Raw genomic sequence first — 20,683 nt, forward strand, 5'->3', positions numbered from 1 at the left:
TCCCTGCCCCCCCCCCCACCCCCCCAAAAAAAAATTTTTTTTTTTTCCTTTTTGAAAGATCATCTAATAAATGACCACACCCCACATTATACCCCCTCTCAACCCCCCCTACCCCCCCACAATTTTTTTTTTTTTTTTCCTTTTTTTATTTTTGAAAGATCGTCTAATAAATGACCACACCTCACATTATACCCCCCTCTCAACCCTCCCTACCTCCCCCCCAAAAAATAATAAAATAATAATTTTTTTTTCCTTTTTTATCTTTGAAAGATCGTCTAATAAATTATTGAAAATGAACAATTTCTCCATCATGGCTTACGTTATACTGTCAAGCACTCGAATAGTCGAGCCCGCTGTCCTCCGACATCTCTTGTTTATGTTATTTTAAATTAACTTCTTCATTTCTACGCCGATTTACTTCAAATTGATACTGAACATCTCTTATGACGATACGGTCAATCTTAACTATGCATGGCCCCATTACCAACCCTGGGGCGCCCTCGCCCACATAGGCCACGCCCACCCAAAATTGCCTTTTACTATAACTTCGTCATTTCTACACCGATTTACTTTAAATTGATACTGAACAACTCTTATGACAATACGGTCAATCTCAACTATGCATGGCCCCATTACCAACCCTGGGGCATCCCAGCCCACATAGACCACATAACCAAAAATTGCCTTTTACCATAACTTCTACATTTCTACACTGACTTACTTCAAATTGATAATGAACATCTCTTATGACAATGCGGTCAATCTCAACTATGCAGGGCTCCATTACCAACCCTGGGGCGACCCTGGGTCAAACATGCCGCGCGGGGATACGCGTCGGCCTCTGCCCCGCCATTTCCAATTACAGATTAGCCTGTGCAGTATGTCAAAGGGACCTGGCCTCATTCCAAAAATGGTGAAAAAACACTGGCTATGACATCTCATGAATTAAGAAAGTAACAATGTCAAACATTTGGCATTGTCACATGCAAGTGCATCATAAAATATTACTATGTGTGAATCAAAGCAGCCATCACTTACAGAATCTGTTGATGACCAAATGCCTTTAACATTATTGCGATCTTTCAATAAGCCACGTTTTTCTTATGTAACACTCTGGCTACAGCCGTTTTACTACTGTGAACAACTTGTTGTATGGCAGGGGACTCTGCTCAGGTCATGTTTACCAGAACCAAATGATATAAGGTATGATGAAAAACACATTGTGGCATTGTTTATATTGCGTTGTTCAAATGATGTTAATTGTTTCACAAAAGGGATCTTATAGATATACAATAATTTAAATCAGTCTGTGTTAATTTAATTAAATAAGCTGTGGAATTGGCATTTCTGGTTTGAAGTATTTGTCTTGTTGTTCTTAATTATGTTACATTAAATCTTGTACCTTTAGTCAACTTTTAAGATGTTTTGGATTCAGTCAGGTGAAACAAAATTTAAAAGTTTAAATATGCTTTCAGCGTAATACAAATGCATCAGTTGCACAGTTATAAGGTGTAGCAAACACAAAATTGTCATGCATTACAAATGTGAAGCACTTAAATTATTTTAGTGTTTATGTTGTTTTCCTTTCATGTTGGGACATAGCATGAAATGAATATATGAACTATAAAAATCCATGATTTAACGCTTTCCCCCATAAGAAGCAAAGTGAAAATGGCTTTTGCAACCAGCATTAAACCAGATCAGCCTGCGAGTAATTCGCAGTCTATTTAGGTTTTATGCTGTTTGCTGCTTATTAGTATCTAAGGGATGGAAATGAAGCCTTTAAAACTTGAATTTAGTAACAAAAGTCTTTAATTAAATGTAACTTTCTATGGGACTACAAATGCATCAAAATGCCTATCTAAGTGGTAAAGGGTTAATTAAGATAACTTAAAGAGGTTAAGGCAGCATGCTAAGCTTTGTATCCAAAGCAACCTGGTTAAGACAAATCCCGATTGGGGCTAACTTTTTATGCACTTCTTTCAAGAAGGCGGCATGTACTCTGCGGCAGTTGCACTGGCAGCCTGTCTATTCATCTATGCGTCTCTTCATCTGTGCGAAGTTTCTTTTTTCTGCCATAGCTTCGCCATATATTTATGGACTTTATGGACATAACTTGCCTTAAATGTCCACCATCAGATGTTTACATGTCCATTTATAACTCCCACCTCTAACATCAAATGTCAAGGTCACACTCAAAGAGTGCAAAAATCAAATGTTTTTTAGCTTTTGGGACCGGTCTTTGTCCGTCGTCCGTCCGTCTGTCCACATTTGTTCGTTAACACTCTAGACGCCATTTTTATTGTCCGATCTTCATGAAACTTGGTCAAAAGCTTTGACCCAATGAAATCTCCCTCAAGTTCGAAACTGGGTTGTGCTGGGTCAAAAACTAGGTCACTAGGTCAAAAAAAAGAAAACACTTGTAAACACTGTATAACTCACATTTTATGCCCAATCTTCATGTAACTTTGTCAAAATGTTTGTCTTAATGATATGTTGGTTGAGTTCAAAAGTGGTTCCGGTCCGTTGAAAAACATGGCTGCCAGTGGGCGGTGCAGTTTTCCTTATTTGGCTAAAGAGAAACCTTGTAAACACTCTAGAAGTCACAATTTTTGCCCAATCATCATGAAAGTTGGTCAAAACATTGGTTTTATTGATATCTCGGACGAGTTCGAAAATGGTCCAGATTGATGAGAAAACATGGCTGCCATTGGGCGGGGCATTTTCTCTATATGTATATAGTGAAAATTCCTTATTTGGCTACAGAGAAACCTTTTAAACACTCTAGAAGTCACAATTTTTGCCCAATCATCATGAAAGTTGGTCAAAACATTGGTTTTATTGATATCTCGGACAAGTTTTAAAATGGTCCAGATCAGATAGGAAACATGGCCGCCAGTGGGCGGGGCATTTTCTCTATATTCCTTATATTTATAGAGTAAAAGAGGCATGAATTAAGGTCATGTAACATGGGAGACAACTCTTCTTAATATTACTTTTAAGTTTAACAGTAGTTACTCCCCTTTGACTATTAATGTTTTCATAATAATACATGTAGTTGTGTGTATCATTTATGTGTTAATTGTTATTTGAGGTTCGATGTTTTTTTTAGCTCACCTGATTGTTCAGGTGAGCTTTTGTGACCGGTCTTTGTCCGTCGTCCGTCTGTCCGTTAATATTTGTTCGCAAACACTCTAGAGGGCACATTTCTTTTCCGATCTTCATGAAACTTGGTCAGAAGCTTTTTCCCAATGATATCTCGGTTGAGTTTGAAACTGGGTCATGCCGGGTCAAAAACTAGGTCACTAGGTCAAAAAAAAGAAAAACCTTGTTAACACTGTAGAAGTCACATTTCATGCCCAATCTTCATGAAACTTTGTCAAAATGTTTGTCTTAATGATATGTTAGTTGAGTTAAAAAGTGGTTTCGGTCCGTTGAAAAACATGGCCACCAGTGGGCGGGGCAGTTTTCCTTATTTGGCTATAGAGATACCATGTAATCACTCTAGAGGCCACATTTTTTGTCCGATCTTCATGAAACTTGGTCAGAACATTTGTCCAAATGATATCTCGATGGAGTTGGAAACTGGGTCATGCTGGGTCAAAAACTAGGTCACTGGTTAAAAAAAAAGAAAAACCTTGTAAAAACATGGCCTCTAGTGGGCGGGGCAGTTTTCCTTCTTTGGCTATAAGAGAAACCTTGTAAACACACTAGAGTTTTTGCCCAATCATCATGAAAGTTGGACAAAATATTGGTTTTATTGATATCTTGGACAAGTTCGAAAATGGTCCTGATTGGTGAAAAACACGGCCACCAGTGGGCGGGCATTTTTCTTGATATGTATATAGTGAAAACATGTGAACACTCTAGAAGTCACATTTTTGGCCGAATTTTCATGAAATTTGGTCAGAACATTTGTTTCCTTGATACGAAAGTTGAGTTAAAAAATGGTTGCTGTCAGTTGAATAACATGGCTGCCGGGGGGGGGGGGGGGGGCAGTTTTCTTATATTTATATAGTAAAAAAAGCTTGTGAACACTTTAGAAGTCACATCTTTTGCCCAATCATCATGAAACTTGGTGAAATGATTGGTTTTATATATATCTGAGATGAGTTCGCAAATGGTCCTGATCGGTCAAAAACATGGCCACCAAGGAGGTGGGGGGCAGTTTTTCTTAGGTGACTAGAGAGAAACCTTGTGATCAAACACTATAGAAGTATCATTTTTTGGACTAATCATCGTGAAACTTAGTCAATACATTGGTTTTATTGATTTCTCGGACAAGTTGAAAAATGACTCAGATGGGTGAAACACACTTTTTAGCTTACCTGATTGCTCAGGTGAGGTTTTAGAATTGGTCTTTGTCCGCCGTCCGTTCGTCCACATTTGGTTTGTAAACACTCTAGCATTCACACTTCTCAAGCATTCTTTATGAAAGTTGCTGAAAGATCTCAGTCAAGTTTGATAATGAGCAAAATCACATAATTAATGCCATAATTATTGCCCTTAGATTGTCCAAATTTTCATTGTATTATACAAAATCCTTGTAAACACTCTAGAGGTCCCAATTTTGTTTCAGATTTTATGAATCTTGGTCAAAATATTTATTTTTGTAAGCAAAGTTTGATGTTTGGTAAGGGGGGTCAACTCAAAATATAGTTCACCAGGAAAAATCTTACACACAAAAAAACACTCCATATGCCAGAGTTTTGGTTCAATAATGATGAAACTTGACCAAGATGTTTGTCTGGACAATATCTAGGTCAAGTTTGACGTTTGGTAAAGATTAAATGAACAGACTCCTCTCAGGTGAGCGAACTAGGGCCATCTTGGCCCTCTTGTACTAAACGGCTTGTTTGTGACATAAGGGGGTTTTGAAAAAAAAGAGTTATGCAGAGGACGCATCAGCATCCAATAGACGCTTGTATTGTTTTTTCTTTTACTTTCTCTCTTAAATTATCACTTTGTGGCTGACAGGAGGCAGGCCGTTTGGAATGGGAATTTTATGAAAACAGGGGATTCACAAAATGCTTAGTTACAAAGGTTTGATGTCATAATAATAATAATAATATGCTATTACTTGATTTGATGACAATTGCTAGGATTATTGACAAACATGTCTCTAACTTGGTCATTTTTGGTCCAAATTCATATTGAACAAAATCATTGAAATAAATAGTTCATTACCAGGGAAATGTTAAAAGTTATTATATAGGGAAAAAAAATGTTTGAAAAGGGAAATAGGGCCGAATTTCAGCCCCAAATTTGCTGTGAACAGTTTACATTGTGTGAAATTATACACATGTTGACTTTATTGCCAATATTTGCATGTTGAATTTAAATTTTTCCCATAAATAAAATGTGTCTGAAATGAATCCTAGTATTTGGTGTTGATGGGATAACTGCTCCCTGTGGTCCGTTTACAGTAATAAATAACTTTCTGACCTTCAAATGGCCATTTAACCCCAACACCAGTCCTTTTTGCACTGGTCCTCTGCTGGCTACATCATTAAGATGGTTATCAGAGTAAAATGAGCACTGGTCATGCAAGACATAACCAATTGGCCAGCTATTCTCACATCACAAATTCAAGGTATCTATGGATACCAAAATGTCATTATATGGTCACCTGAGTTGGATAAATGACACTTAAGCAGTGAATTATAATTGCATGTGACATTTACATATGTAACACCTTGTGGATTGGCGTACAATTGGTGACTAGCGTCCTTCAAAACAGTAACAAGCCAGAAAGTAAACAGGAGCTGTTGCAGTTGGCAACCGTTATTTGACAGGCAATGGAAGTAGTTGACTACAGTCCAACAGCACAGGAACAGGAGGATCAAAATAATTAAAGCCACGCCCTGGGAAAAGGGGTTTTAATTCATGTGGGTCAAGAGTGTTGCCTCAGATTGGCCTCAGTGCAGCCGGCACATTCATGTGGGTCAAGAGTGTTGCCTCAGATTGGCCTCAGTGCAGCCGGCACATTCATGTGGGTCAAGAGTGTTGCCTCAGATTGACCTCAGTGCAGCCGGCACATTCATGTGGGTCAAGAGTGTTGCCTCAGATTGGCCCCAGTGCAGCCGGCACATTCTTATCAGGGACGACAATTTCAGCTTGTATGGTGTTTTTCCTTTTAAGGAAGTTTCTTCTTAGCAAAAGTCCATTTCAGGCGGAAAGTGATGTAACTGATTAGCGCCCACTGCACAGGTTTATCTGGGAAAACACTGCACATGCATTAAGCCCCATTTTGCCAGAACAAGGTCAATTGCTTTAAGTTAGACTATAATACATCCAAACCTTATGATACTATTGACCATTTTTGAAGCAAATGTTTCATGTCTTGTTATCAGCGGGGTATAATAGGTATGGTAAATATAATACAATTTAAAGGAAAGTCACAATTAAGTTTTGTATTGATGAATGTCATGTCTGCATAATGCAGCATTTGATTTAACAATGTATGGTGCATTAATGATTATATTATAACGATAATAATTGGTATTGCAGCGAATAAAATAGAAAGTAATAATTCTGAAGAGGAATCTGTAAAAACACAAGTCATTGAGATATTTAATCAATATTTGTATTAAAATGTCTATGGTTTCAGCTGTTTTGGAAAAAGTGTTGTTGTTTATTTATTATAAGCTTATTATCCCGCACCATAGGCGGAGGGATATTGTTTTGGCGTTGTCCGTCCGTCTTTCCGTCCGTTCGTCTTTCCGTCTGTCTGGAGCCATATCTTGGAAGTGCTTTGGCAGATTTCATTGAAACTTGGTATGAGTATTTATATGGATAAGAGGATGGATGATGCACGTCAAATGGCATTGTACACCATCAGTTAATAACAGAGTAATGGCCCTTTGTATCTTGAAAAATGCTTTTTTGAGTGTCAAATATAACACTTTTGTGTCAAGAAGCATATTGGCGGGGGGATATCAATTCAAGGAATTTGCTTGTTTTGAATGTTTCCATCATATTTTCCTACATGAGAGCTGAAGAATATGTGCTGTTTTCTGCCAGACATTTTAATCCTCTGAAATCTTGTTTTCATTTTCATAATGCATGTCAAGAAATGAGTGTAAAACTGTTCTACCTGTGTAATATCTCTCTCTCGGATACAACATTAAAACACACTCTGTCCATGCAAACGTAATTGAAAAACAGATTCATACATGAATAATCTGCATCAATAGAAAAAATGGTCTTTTTTCCTCCTATTGTCATGATTTTTATCACAAGAGGTCAGAGAACTTGCACGGGTGATTTATTTGTTAATCATACCAAGATGGTATCTCTCAGTGTATTATTCACGCTGTTATTCTTGTCTAACATTTCACTTATGGTCATACGGTCAGTGACCACCAATGTTGATTTTTCTTGTTATCTTGTCCTGTCTTCTTCGATTGTCTGTCTGCCATAAGCGTCTCTATTCTTGTTTTGCGCTACTGTTCTCATGTCAAACAAATGACATTCTGTCAACGTAATCTCATCTTTTGTAATCTAAAAAACATTTAAAGAAAAAAGGGCGATTCCACCTTTTTTTAATTATTTAATTTTTGAACTATTGCTTGTTTTTTGTTGGTTATCATTTGTTGTTAAATAATGTGGTTACTATGGTTATGGGATTGTCATGGTGGGAGGCTGTGGGTGATGCATTTCATGGACCACGTTTGGATGCTTTTGTTTGAGTTTATGGTTGTTTGAGTTTGTGGTTGAACTTTTCTTGTTTTAAGACAAAAATATAAACATGCAGCTTTGCCTTTTTTTCCTAAGGATACAAATATAGGAGAAATCATATAGTTTAATTCTCTGTGGATGACGATCTGTCCCAATACAGCGTGCTAGATTATTCTTCCACTTGGATAGTATAGTGTCCTAGACCTTGACAGAAACTAGCCCCAAATACAACACCATGCTAGGTCTACATATCAGCTAGGCTAGATATGGAAGTTGTTCACGCAAACGTTTACCTGAATTTTCAAAGTACAAAAAGGTGCATAATTCTGATAAAGTCTTATAACCAGAGAATTACACAGACTCAGATGTTGATGCCGATGATTGAATGAGCAGAAAACTAATAACTAACAAACGGTGAACAGTGGAGCCATACATGCCATACGTCCCGGATTGTCCGGGACAGTCCCGGAAATGAAGAACTTGTCCCGCTGTCCCGGAAATCTGTCAAATGTCCCGGAATTTACAAAATCCATATATACATGTACCTTATCTTAGGCTTAACTGCACCTCGAATCTGTGTATATCTGCAGCGTCTTCATGACAATGCCTAACCGAATAGGCAGACTACGCTACGTGTCAAAATCGATCAGTTAACAGGAGTCCTGTTATCATATCGATTGTCTCACGTGCGCGGTCAAACCGAAAAGGCGGCATTGTTTAATGCGGTTGTTAATTGACTTTAATCTACTAAGTCATTATTTCCCGCTGCGTAAGGGCAAGGGATAGTTGTTCACACATCTGAAGTCCAACATCGCTGAGTAAAAAAGATCACGAGTGAAATGTGTGTAGCAGCGAAACAAGTCTGTAACTTATATGTGACTGTCCGGATTTTAAGTTGACGATTTACCGGTACTGTTTTGTTGTATTTGTTTTATTGTGATGGGTTGTATGTATTGTGAATTGATTTGAGTTGACGATCTAACGGAACTGTATTGTTGTATTGTTTATTATATAAATGTTATAAATTAATTAAGGCATATCAACAACTACGCGTTACACACCGGTCTTAATAACAATAACGCAGTGACGTCACCATCTATGTTTAGAACGCTTACACAGAAAACACGTGGCTTGTATCTAGTAACGGAAGTAGTAATGTCTAATTTGACGTTAATAGATCAAGTGTATTTCGGATGTGCTTTCGAACTTTTGCAATTAACGATGCGAAACAAAAAAAACGTACCAGAAATGCATATGTCTATAAATATCGCTACATTTTATACATGTCCCGGAAAATCGGCAAAAGTCCCGGACAATTTAACTCAATGTCCCGGAATTGGTCTGAAAAATTATGGCATGTATGGTGGAGCTAAAAACCATTTAATACTAAATTAATATAAAAAATATAAAAATATTGTATAGTCTGTTCCACCTTACACAATGTCTCCTTGCATGCAGCCATATCAATGAGGAAGGAGGATTAACAGCATTAAATAGCTCAATAAAATGCATTAAACTGTCTATTAACAGTTTATAACTGTAAAATTAATCTCAATGTGAATTGAAAAGCTCAAGGAAACAATTTTCAGAAAGTGAGAATATTTTTTAAAAGTCAATTGAATTCAATCTACAAAAATAACCCAACTCTTTGTCCTGGCCCAGTGGGAGCTATATTGGGTGTAGGCTTGACCACTGCTTCGCTGTACTTAAGTGTCCCCACTTGCTGGTCTTTATGTCCCCACTCCCTGGTTGGGTGAGTTTAAATAATGCTCGGAAACTGTAAAATGGTCATGGATTTCAAATGAACTTCTTTTCAAAGCTTAATCTCATAAAAATTGAATGAAAAAATATGGTCACCATCCCATTGATGGCCGAGGCCTTTTATGGTTTGAAATCACCCCCTTACAGGAGATAGTGCTGGCAGGTGTGAATGGCAAAAATCACTTGATTGGATGTGCTCAGTTATATTGTTTAGAAGCAATCAAAAAATCCTGGTTGCTGATAAATTAAAGCTAGTGAATTGTTTTCATTAGTGTAATTTTGTGTGTGACTGTTTCTTAAAGTAGAATTCTGGATTGTTGATATGCCCAGTTCTTGAAATAAGTTTTAAGGTTCTGTTGTGTATTGCTAGTGTCAGGATTTTCCTGTGGTTGCTTTGGAATAACTTTATATGGTAATAGTTTTGTCTGTGACATTCATTCTCTATTGTCTAGGTAGAGACGCTGTTCTTTAATATTCAATATTTGATATGTAGTACCGGTATGTATGTTATATGTTTATAAATTGTTTTGATAAATATGGTGTTTCTTATTTGGTTGGTTTGGTATTGTTGTCATTTTATGTTCTCAGCTGTTTGAAAAAAAGGACAAATACAGAAATTATAACAATTTCATTATACATATTTGTTTGTTGCATTCAATTTGTGTTTGCACATGACTTCAAGACATCAAAATTTGTGTGAGAACTGTTAAATGTCCCAAAATAGTGAAATAAATTTTTACTGTCATATTATTAGTTAATAAAAGCTTTAATTAAATTTTAACTTCATTACATAAGCTTGATTAATCATAAATGTGTTAAATTGTTATGGTGTTTAAAATAGAAGATTTTTTTAGTTATACCTTGTTTAAAGTAAGTAGTAGCCCTCTGAATGTAAGGGAGTTAACAAGACATTGAATATATTACAGTCATATGCAAGAGTTACTGTTCATGAATCAATATAATACTAAAACAAGTTTAGTCAATATATCACAATGAAGAAATGTGTTTTACATTTCGAAACCCTTAACCACATAGATACGTATTTTGAGGCATTTGTAGAATCTTAGAAAGTTTTTAATTAAAAACCTTTCATACTAAATTCAAGTTTTAAAGACTTCATTTCCAACCTTTAGTTACTGAGAAGCAGCAAACAGCATAAAACCTGAACAGACAGCGAGTTACTTGCAGGCTGTTCTGGTTTTATGCTGGTTGCAAAAGCCATTTTCACTTTGCTCCTTATAGGGGAAAGGGTTAAATACCAGTAGTATGTTGAAACATGACTATTTTTGATATTTTGTTATAAAAATAATTGGATTTAGGTTTAATACCATATTGTCATATTCATTTAGTAGGGCTGCAACGGGTACCCGAAATATCCGATGATATCGGATCCAACTTCAGATTCGCAGGTACGGATCAACCCCTGGAAATTTCGGTTCCGAATATTTATTTTCATAGTTGTATGTAACCTAGCGCTGTTTTCACGAGTATTGTTTTTATGCAGAATGGTTCTGTTTAAAAGATAAAAGATACGTATAATAGTCGATATTTATTGATGTGTGACAGTCAAATAGCAGATCATTCGAGATCCTTAGGCTTTTATTGCCTAAGAGTGTCATTGGACATTCTGTAAAGCAAAACTAATTCAAAATCATGGAAGATTTACACATGACAAATGCAATTCCTAATGGCAATAAGTAAGTTTTCAATCCTTGTTGTCTTTCTGAGTTGTATTAAAAACAACAGTAGTGGATCCAGTGTGGCTGGAAAGTTATTCAGGTAAATTTTGCATAATTTCGCGACCTGTCAAATTGTGTTCCTGCATCATGAATGGTCTTGAAAGCATCTTTCGTGATATACTAAGTTAAAATGCTATCTTGTGACGCAAGGAACCTCAATTCCCAGTGAGATATATAATTTACTCCACAGCAGGAGACCTCGTCAGTGCTCATAGGGCTTGCCTGGACCCCCCGGACAATGTTGATATGTTATTTTTTGTGAAAACAAACATCAAACTGCATGAACAGTGAAAAGTGTATGTTAACGAGCAAACTATTAAGTGAATAAGTGTTGAGGTTTCGTTTTATTCTGACATTGCTACAATGTTAAACGAGAATTTTGTTTTTTGTTAACAAATGTTTAATGTTTTTTAACCAGGTTTTCCGAAGGAAAAAACTGGTTATTAGATTGGCGAATGCGGGCGGGCTGGCTGGCTGGCTGGCTGGCGGGCTGGCTGGCGGGCTGGCGGAACAAGCTTGTCCGGGCCATAACTATGTCGTTCATTGTCAGATTTTAAAATCATTTGGCACATTTGTTCACCATCATTGGACGGTGTGTCGCGCGAAATAATTACGTCGATATCTCCAAGGTCAAGGTCACACTTTGAGTTCAAAGGTCAAACCTTAGTTTTGAACGAAAACAATTGTTGAATACAATATGGCATGCAATAAATTCAAAATTTGTTCTGTTTCTAGTAGCAAGTAATTAACTCATAATTGCCCTTTTTGAAAACAAGGGGTTTATCATCCTTTCTATGTTATCTTTAAGGGAATCATTTTGAAAATCTACCTATAAAAAATGACATTCATGCAATCATCATAGATATATTTTTTGATCAAAAATGCTTTTTATGACCCCATGTCAATAATATCTAACAAAATTAATTAACTTAGCTTTTTTTACCTTCTTTGCCATTTGTGAACATGGCATTACAATGAAATAAATATTTTGATTAAGACAATTCAAATTTTCTTATTCATAAGTATTGACATTAGATTTCTGTACAAATTAATTGGATAATCAAGTGGGACCGCGCTTAATTTAGGTATTATTAAACATTTTTTAAATTATGTTTGTAATTTTAATTTTGCTAACCACAATTACAGCCCCAAGCCTGCACTGAGAAACTTCCGTACCAATCACGTTCAATTACCTTTGAAATCTGTTCTCATTTTTATCAATTTTCTGATAGCTGTTCTGCGGTTATTAAGTACATTTGTTATTTTTTCAAAACATTATTATGTAAATTGTTATTTAATTTCTTCATCAAGCCCCGAGAAATTTGATATTTATCAATGGCATTATCACTGGACAAAAAACTCATCAAGGTTTGGTGTTGTATTTCCTACCACTCCAAATTCTTACATAATCATTTTAAACAGTGGTGTAAGTGAATAGCTTACTCTAATTGCTGTGAGAGGAGGATGTGAATAATGCACTTGAAAATATTTGTCACAAAATAAAATTTGTAACATGTTAGCCTCAAAAAGGTGATAGAGGTAAAAGTACAGTAGGATGGGTTACAAAACATGCATTTATTGTTGTGTCGTGAAATTATTGGCAGTATTATTGATAACCAAATAGTTGAACTTTCAAGAAGAATTTCTTTTCAAGGCTTGTCACAAGTATTAAAAATGTATAAATATAAGTAAATTATTATAAAAAGTTATGTTGTACTTGGGTTTGCTATGTGATTACAGAAAAAAGTAAAGAATTGTGTTGTTAACTACTAACTTCTTGTGTTGTTAACTACTAATTGCTATTTTTTTAGTTTGAAAATCCTAGTTTACCAAATGTAATATTGTCAATATATGCCCAGTTTTACATTTTTTGGCATAACAATTATTTAGATGACATAGATGACATAGGGAATAATTCAAGTTATTCAGTGTCTGATATTCATTATCTGATGAGGTTTGTGGTAATTGCATGCAATGCAGTACGTTTTTTTGTCAAATATGTACACATTGTAATTACTGTCAGACAACCTATTTGCAATTATTAATTATTTTGATTTTTAATGTTAAGAATTGGTAAATCCTTTTTCATACATTTTAGACTAGAATCAAACACTGAAATCATGTCAGTCATATTATAGTAATGATCCTAATTTTTTTTAAATCACGCTATAAAAATTGCTTGCTTGTTAATAGACAGAAATATTTTCAATTTAAAAACATTTAAAGAGAATTTCTCCTTTAAAGATTTCATCAGAAGTTTTGATCTCAAACAAATTGCATTATTTGCCATACCATGGTTCGGAGGTAAATGCAGTCATTGAAAAGCAATTGCAGGGTGTACATTCTGCTGGAGAGGTAGGAAAATGTCAAGAAAATTGCATTAAAATTTGATCATTGGTGTCTATTTGACAGTTGTGTTAAAAATACTCTAATGGATATTTGTATGTTTTTCACTCTGCTAAATGTACTTCATTGTGTTTTGAAATGAACCAAAATCCTCAGAACTGAAGTATTCCACACTTTTTCATTAATTGATTGTTGTCCTCTTAAGTGTCCAATCGAACCAATCTCACATAATCCTCTTTGCTTCATTTCTCTACTATATGTGACCTTGTCCATTTTCTTCTACTATAATTATGACATCTTCAGTAATACTTGTGTGGGTATCATCTAATGTCATTCATTCTGCCCCGGTCAATATGGCAGAGTGTAACCTAGTGCCACAATTACTGGGCTCTTTTATCCCATCTTCTCTTTTGTAAGGTATAGTATCTCCTTTTGTAATGTATGGGCTTGAAATTTGATAGATCAGTTTTATAATCACTGTGTCCACTCTAGATCAATCTATCAAATCTGATTTCAATATGGTATCGCATTGCTTTTAACATGTTTTTTTGTTCGTCAATATTATTACGAGGTTTTTGTCGTCAATAGCAAAAAGTTCTTCAACAAAATTCATCTTCAATGAGATTGAATATTCACTGTTTGGATTGCAGATTTAGTTTTGAAAGAAATTCAGTTTAATCTTAATAGAAATATTATTCAAACTCGTTTTTAGTTTCAAGAATCAAATTTAGGTCAGTTACTGTAGACAACATTTGTCTAAATAGAAAGATCAATTTAGTTGGAACACGAGTAGATGCATATACAAAAGACGCCCATTCTTAAATAGTGCATTTGGTAGTCAAATATCCCTTTGTAAACTGGGGTGATAATTAGCAACATACCGTGGTATTTGAAGATGAATATAGATCACTTTTTTTTTAATTGTTAGTAGTTTAAATGCTTAAAAACGTATTACAAAAAGGTTCGCACAATTAGTGTAAACTGGTGAAGAAAACAATTGTTGGCAAACAAAGGATGTCGTTTCAATTTGCTCCGAGTAACAAAAAGCATGTTCGATTTCAAGCTGTTGGCTGTTTGAAGTAAAGAAATAGCAAAACACACATCTTTAGAAGGATTAAGCCAGATGCTAATATGGTTGTTATGACACGTTTGTGTATCAGCATAATATAATGCATGGCATTCTAAAATAAATCAGATTATGGATTTAAAATGAAAGTATGTTCTGACAGACGTGTTTACTTTGTAAAGATTTTGGTGATGGGATATAATTTGAAGTGGATTATGTGGACATTAGGTTTGAAAGTAATGTTGATGCTGCAAACAAATTTAATGTGCAGTGTTTCAATGCAAAAACAAGTTTGATGGTCTGAAATGCAATAATAACAGCTGTTTTGAATTAATGGAATTTTTTAAATTAAAAAGTGGATTATAAGTGTCAATTACTTGCATCATTTAAAAAAGTGAAATATGAAAAAACTACTTATCATTTCTGGGTTTTTTTGTCAATGATTTCAATGTGAGGATTGAAGTCAACATAAAGTGTTTTGTAAGAACAGGGAATTTCATTTTGTGTTTGGAACGTATTGGAAAAATTGTAATGACAGTATTTAAAAAGATATTTAGTTTATATGAAATTACACTTATAAAATACCACACAAAGTGAGTGAACAAGACAAGTGCACTTCTTGATAGTTATTGTTGACCCCCTAGAGAGAAGACTGTTGTTGACCTCGAAATCTATATAACTAGGTCAGTAAAACGGGATGTCCAAGTTCTTCAAGTTCATCTCTATGTTGTCAAAATATATCCCATTATTTATCCCAGTGTGAGACATGAAATGCACTTTTTTTGTAAAGAAATTGAGCAGAGAAACTTAAAATGATAATTGTGCCAATCCTGTACACTTATTAAGAAACCGAGGGATTAAGTTAATTTACAGACATTGTAGAATAGCTGAATCATGCGTCGGTGGTCCCAGCCAATTGCGGTGAGTTGAAACAATTTTCTTTAACCCTTTCAGTGCGGGAACCAAATTTTGAAAGCCTTTGCAAACAGTTTGGATCCAGATGAGACGCCACAGAACGTGGCGTCTCATCAGGATCCAAACTGTATACTATTCTGATAATATTCTTTGAAAAAAATCGAAGAAAATGCTAATTTTAGAAATTAAGCAGACAACATTTTAAAAGACTACAAATTTCCCAGCATGCAAAGGGTTAAGAGTCCTTCATAGTTATTGTTTAATTTAAAAGTTCTCTAACTGAATAGACATGAGCCTCGCTCTGAGAAAAAACGAGTTTAAGTGCATGTGCGTAAAGTGTCGTCCCAGATAAGCGTGTGCAGTCTGCACAACCCTTTATGCATTCATGGAATTTTGTTTAAAGAAAGTCTCATTTAAAAGAAAATCCAGTCTTGGTGGAAAGTTTTGTCCCTGATTAGCCTGTGCAATCTTGGACAATAGTTAACACATATGCATTGAGCCCCTTTTTCCGGGAGCATGGCTTATATGTTATAGGTAGCTAAGAAAGACAGCTACAAACAAGTAAAAGATATTGATATCAAATTCAATGGTGAACAATTTGTAATCAAAATGTTAACGGGCTTTACCATCTTATATCATGTACACTGAAATTGTTTATGCCTAATCAAGTCCTTTACAGCTGTCTATATAAAGACATAGCAATAATCTTATAACTGTCTTTAATATTAGCATCAGATTCCTTTTGACAGGCAATGTTGTTGGGTACCTTGAACTTTGCTATCATTGTCCACCCACATTATTGACTGATTACCACATGAATTACACAGATTCCATTTGGGAAATGAAAATTCCTCATGTCATATTCCATATTATCATAATCATGATAAATGTTTTGAATCACTGGTGGTCAATTTTTTATAATTTCATTATTACACAAATGTAAACGAAAAAGAACAAAACCTTTTGTTATTACTGACAAAACTGCGAATTATACATGGTTTAGCGTGGTAATTCATAAATCTGTAATATTTCTGCATTCTTGGATACGGCAATGGTTGATTGAAAACATGTATTATTACTGATGTACGTAATTGTGTGATGCAAAAAGAATGCGCTTTGTAAACAATGCGATATCGCTCTATTACTCAATCAAATGGTTGACGTCTGTATACTAATTTTGACGTCTTCATCAAAAGCCTCTTGAATATACTACTATGTTGTAAACCTTGTTTGTCATATTTGGGAATATATCTCTGATTTCTGAATGATATTTACAAGAGAAGGTGGCCTCTTAATTGCTTTGTTATGACCACAGGTGTAGCTAATATACATCTTGACTGAATGTTAGTTTTCCTAGAAATTCAACTAACATGTCACATTGTTGATGGGTTAATGTGACATTGACAGTAATTTTATTGGACTTGTAGACAAGGTTACACACTAGTAATTAAAAAGAGGCTTGCTCTGTTTGGTTTGATTTACGACCACTCTTTTCCTTACACGAATTTTCCAAGAATCATATAAAGCATCGTTATTATTGAGAGTTGAAGTAGCTGTTAAAGTTTAGTTTATATCCTTTCATGTCTAGAAAGTTCATCAGAATGAATTGTAATCAAGATGTAATAATGAAGTGTTTTTCATATTTTTGACTTTACAACTAACATGTTCATTCCAGAATCTCATATTGTCTGTACAACTAATTTGATATAAATACTTATTATATATCATATCATACCTGTTTGGAAATGTTTTAATATAAAAGCCAGAATATTGAACTCAAGATACCGGCAATGGTCAGTTTAATATGGCTTATTTCAACCATGGTAACCATGTTCATGATACCGGCCATCAGGTCAGTTTAACAGAGGTAATTCCAACCATGTTTTACCATTTTACAACATAAAAGACCATCACAATTAATGAAAGCATTAACCAACCATGATGACCATGGTCATCTATGCATTTCACCTGTGGCTGCGTAGTTGAATTGATTAATATTTTGTTGCTAAAATCAGATAATGCTGCAAGGCTATCCGTTGCTAGGCAACATGAAAAAATGATCTGAATTAAGTATGATAAATTTAGAAATACTATCTAAGCATTGGATCTACTCTCAAAATATTATTCAATTTTTTCAAGTATAGACCTAAGCCATAGAAAAGGTCAAAGTGAGGTGAAGCAAAATATCAAAAGTTGGTCAAGATGGTTTTATCAAATGAAACATCAGTTTGCCAATGTTACTAACTGTTTATGGGATACTTTTAAGATACAGGTAGTTCAGTTGTAAAAGGTAATAAATAAGTAATTTAAGTGATTATTTTCTATTATTATACTGTCAATTGTTGTTATTGCCATCATCATTACAATCATACCATCATAATCTTCATCAGCATCAGCATTTTAAGCAGCATCAACAGCATTTTAACATCATCAAAGTCATATCAAAATCATCAGCATCATCATTTATTTCCAAAACCACCATTTATTTCGGGATCTTGTAATTGAAGTATATTTTATAATAATAGTTTGTTTTATTATTATGACAATGACCTGTTAACATATTGACCTTGCTTTGTGAAAAGGGGGTTTAATGCATGTGCATAAAGTGTCGTCCCAGATTAGCCTGTGCAGTTTGCACAGGCTAATCAGGAACGACACTTTCCGCTTGTATAGTATTTTTTGTTTACAGAACGTCTCTTCTTCGCAAAAATCCAGTTTAGGTGTAAAGTGTCGTCTCTGATTAGCCTGTGTGGACTGCACAGGCTGATCCGGGACGACACTTTACGCACATGCATTAAACCACCCTTTTCACAGAGCACCGTCCATATGTTTGCTATTATGTGATAAAAGACAGAATTATAAGAACAATGACCAATGCCATAGATTAACTCTGCTGACTTCCTGTAATATCAGGTCATTGTCAGATAACCCAATTTTAACCTGCCCACATTTGACATTATCTTGCCACTCAGCAGTATTTACTGATATTTATTTTTAGCTCATCTATTTTTTGAAAAAAAAAAAGAGCTATTGTCATCACCTTCAGGCATCGGCGTCTGCGTCTGTGTCGGCGTCAGGTTAAGTTTTGTGTTTAGGTCCACTTTTCTCAGAAAGTATCAAAGCTATTGCATTCAAACTTGGTACACTTACTTACTATCATGAGGGGACTGGGCAGGCAAAGTAAGATAACTCTGGCGTGCATTTTGACAGAATTATGTGCCCTTTTTATACTTAGAAAATTGAAAATTTGGTTAAGTTTTGTGCTTAGGTCCATTTTATTCCTTAAGTATCAAAGCTATTGCTTTCATACTTGCAGCACTTACTACCTATCATAAGGGGACTGTGCAGACAAAGTTATGTAACTCTGACTGGCATTTTAACAGAATTATGTGCCCTTTTTAGAAAATAGAAAATTTGGTTAAGTTTTGTGTTTTGGTCCACTTTATTCCTAAAGTATCAAAGCTATTGCTTTCATACTTGCAAGACTTACTAACTATCTTAAGGAGACTGTGCTGGCAAAGTTATGTAACTCTGACTGTCATTTTGACAGAATTATGGGCCCTTAATACTTAGAAATTGAAAATTTGATTAAGTTTTGTGTTTTGGTCCATTTTACTCATAAAGTATTATAGATATCGCTTTCATACTTGGAACACTTGCAAACTATCATAAGGGGACAGTACAGGACAAGTTGCATAACTCTGGTTGTCTTTTTGAGGGAATTATGACCCTTTTTTGACTTAGTAACTTTGAATATATGTTTAAATTTTGTGTTTAGATCCACTTTACTTCTAGAGTATCAAGGCTATTGCTTTCAAACTTCAAATACTGTCATGCTATCATGAGGGAACAGTACCTGGCAAGTTGAATTTCACATTGACCTTTGAATGACCTTGACTATTAAGGTCAAATTATTAAATTTTGCTAAAATTGCCATAACTTCTTTATTTATGATTAGATTTGATTGATACTTTGACATAACAACTCTTACCTGACATACCACAATAGACTCCACCCCCAATTATTTTTTTCATTTTTTTTTAAAGATCATCTTATAAATGACTACACCCTTACCCCCCCCCCATTTTTTTAAAAACATGGTTAAAAAACAAAAATATTTTATTTATTTTTTAATTTTTGAAATACCGTCCAACCATCCCACCCAAGAATACCCCCCCCCCCATATAAAAAAAATAAATATATATATATATATAAAAAAATTTGCATTTTTTTTCTTATTTTTGGAAGATAATGTAATAAATGACCACACACCCACACTATACACCCCTCTCCACCCCATCCCTCCCTCCTTTGTGATTGAAGTATTGAGATACGTCCCTTCACCTTTAAAAGAAAAATAGATGAGCGGTCTGCACCAGCAAGGCGGTGCTCTTGTTAGTTTTAGTAATGACTACTAACAAATATTTTTTGTAGGAATGTCTTTCAAAAGTAAAAAAAATATCTTGGTCAGAGGTTCAAAAAGCATCCTTATATGCAGGGATCATATTTTCCCGCAACATCAATCGGTCCGGATATAAATGGGGAAAAGTATCCGAAAATGTGTATCCGAAATCATGACAAATTACGTTAAAATATATACCATTGAATTTGCCATTCATGAAGGTGGTATAATACATGTACAAGTAAAATTCCCTTAGGCATTTTTTTAAAAAACGGAACGAGTTTTCTTAACTGGTTTTATCATTTGGTATTATATTGTTGTTTCGTGTGCTGTTTTATCAGACTTTTTTCATCGTTGTCAATATTATTAATCTGTGTAAGTCTATACAGATGTTTTACATTGTTGTCGACTCGATAATAGCTTACAAACATGCACCGAACCAAACAAATGTCTGTGCGTAGGTTGGCTACTGACAACAACAAACCAAATAATTAAGAAATAATTTGTTGTCAAATAACCCACGGCCGATAGTTTAGATGCGTAGGGATTTAATCACGAGAGCGAAGAATTTTAAACCACCCATCTAATTTTCCGGTCGTGAGTTATTCAACAACAAAGTATAAAGTACACAAATTATTTCGATTCTAACACGGTTTTACTAAAGATTTATTCAATGTATATTATTTTTCTTGTGTACTATTTTATGTGAAGTTCTGCCCATAAAAATAACCTCTCGGCTGTTCTGTCGATCAGATCCGCGACTTTCATTCATAA

At 34.9% G+C, this 20,683-nt stretch overlaps 1 protein-coding gene across 5 annotated transcripts in view; it reads left to right on the forward strand.

Annotated features, from left to right (window-relative positions):
- Positions 1-20,683, forward strand: part of LOC127853683 (uncharacterized) — a 171,132-nt gene that overhangs the window by 86,232 nt on the left and 64,217 nt on the right. The window lies entirely within an intron of this gene.

The sequence above is a fragment of the Dreissena polymorpha genome, chromosome 12 (genome assembly GCF_020536995.1).
Source record: "Dreissena polymorpha isolate Duluth1 chromosome 12, UMN_Dpol_1.0, whole genome shotgun sequence".
Taxonomy (NCBI): Eukaryota; Metazoa; Mollusca; class Bivalvia; order Myida; family Dreissenidae; genus Dreissena; species Dreissena polymorpha.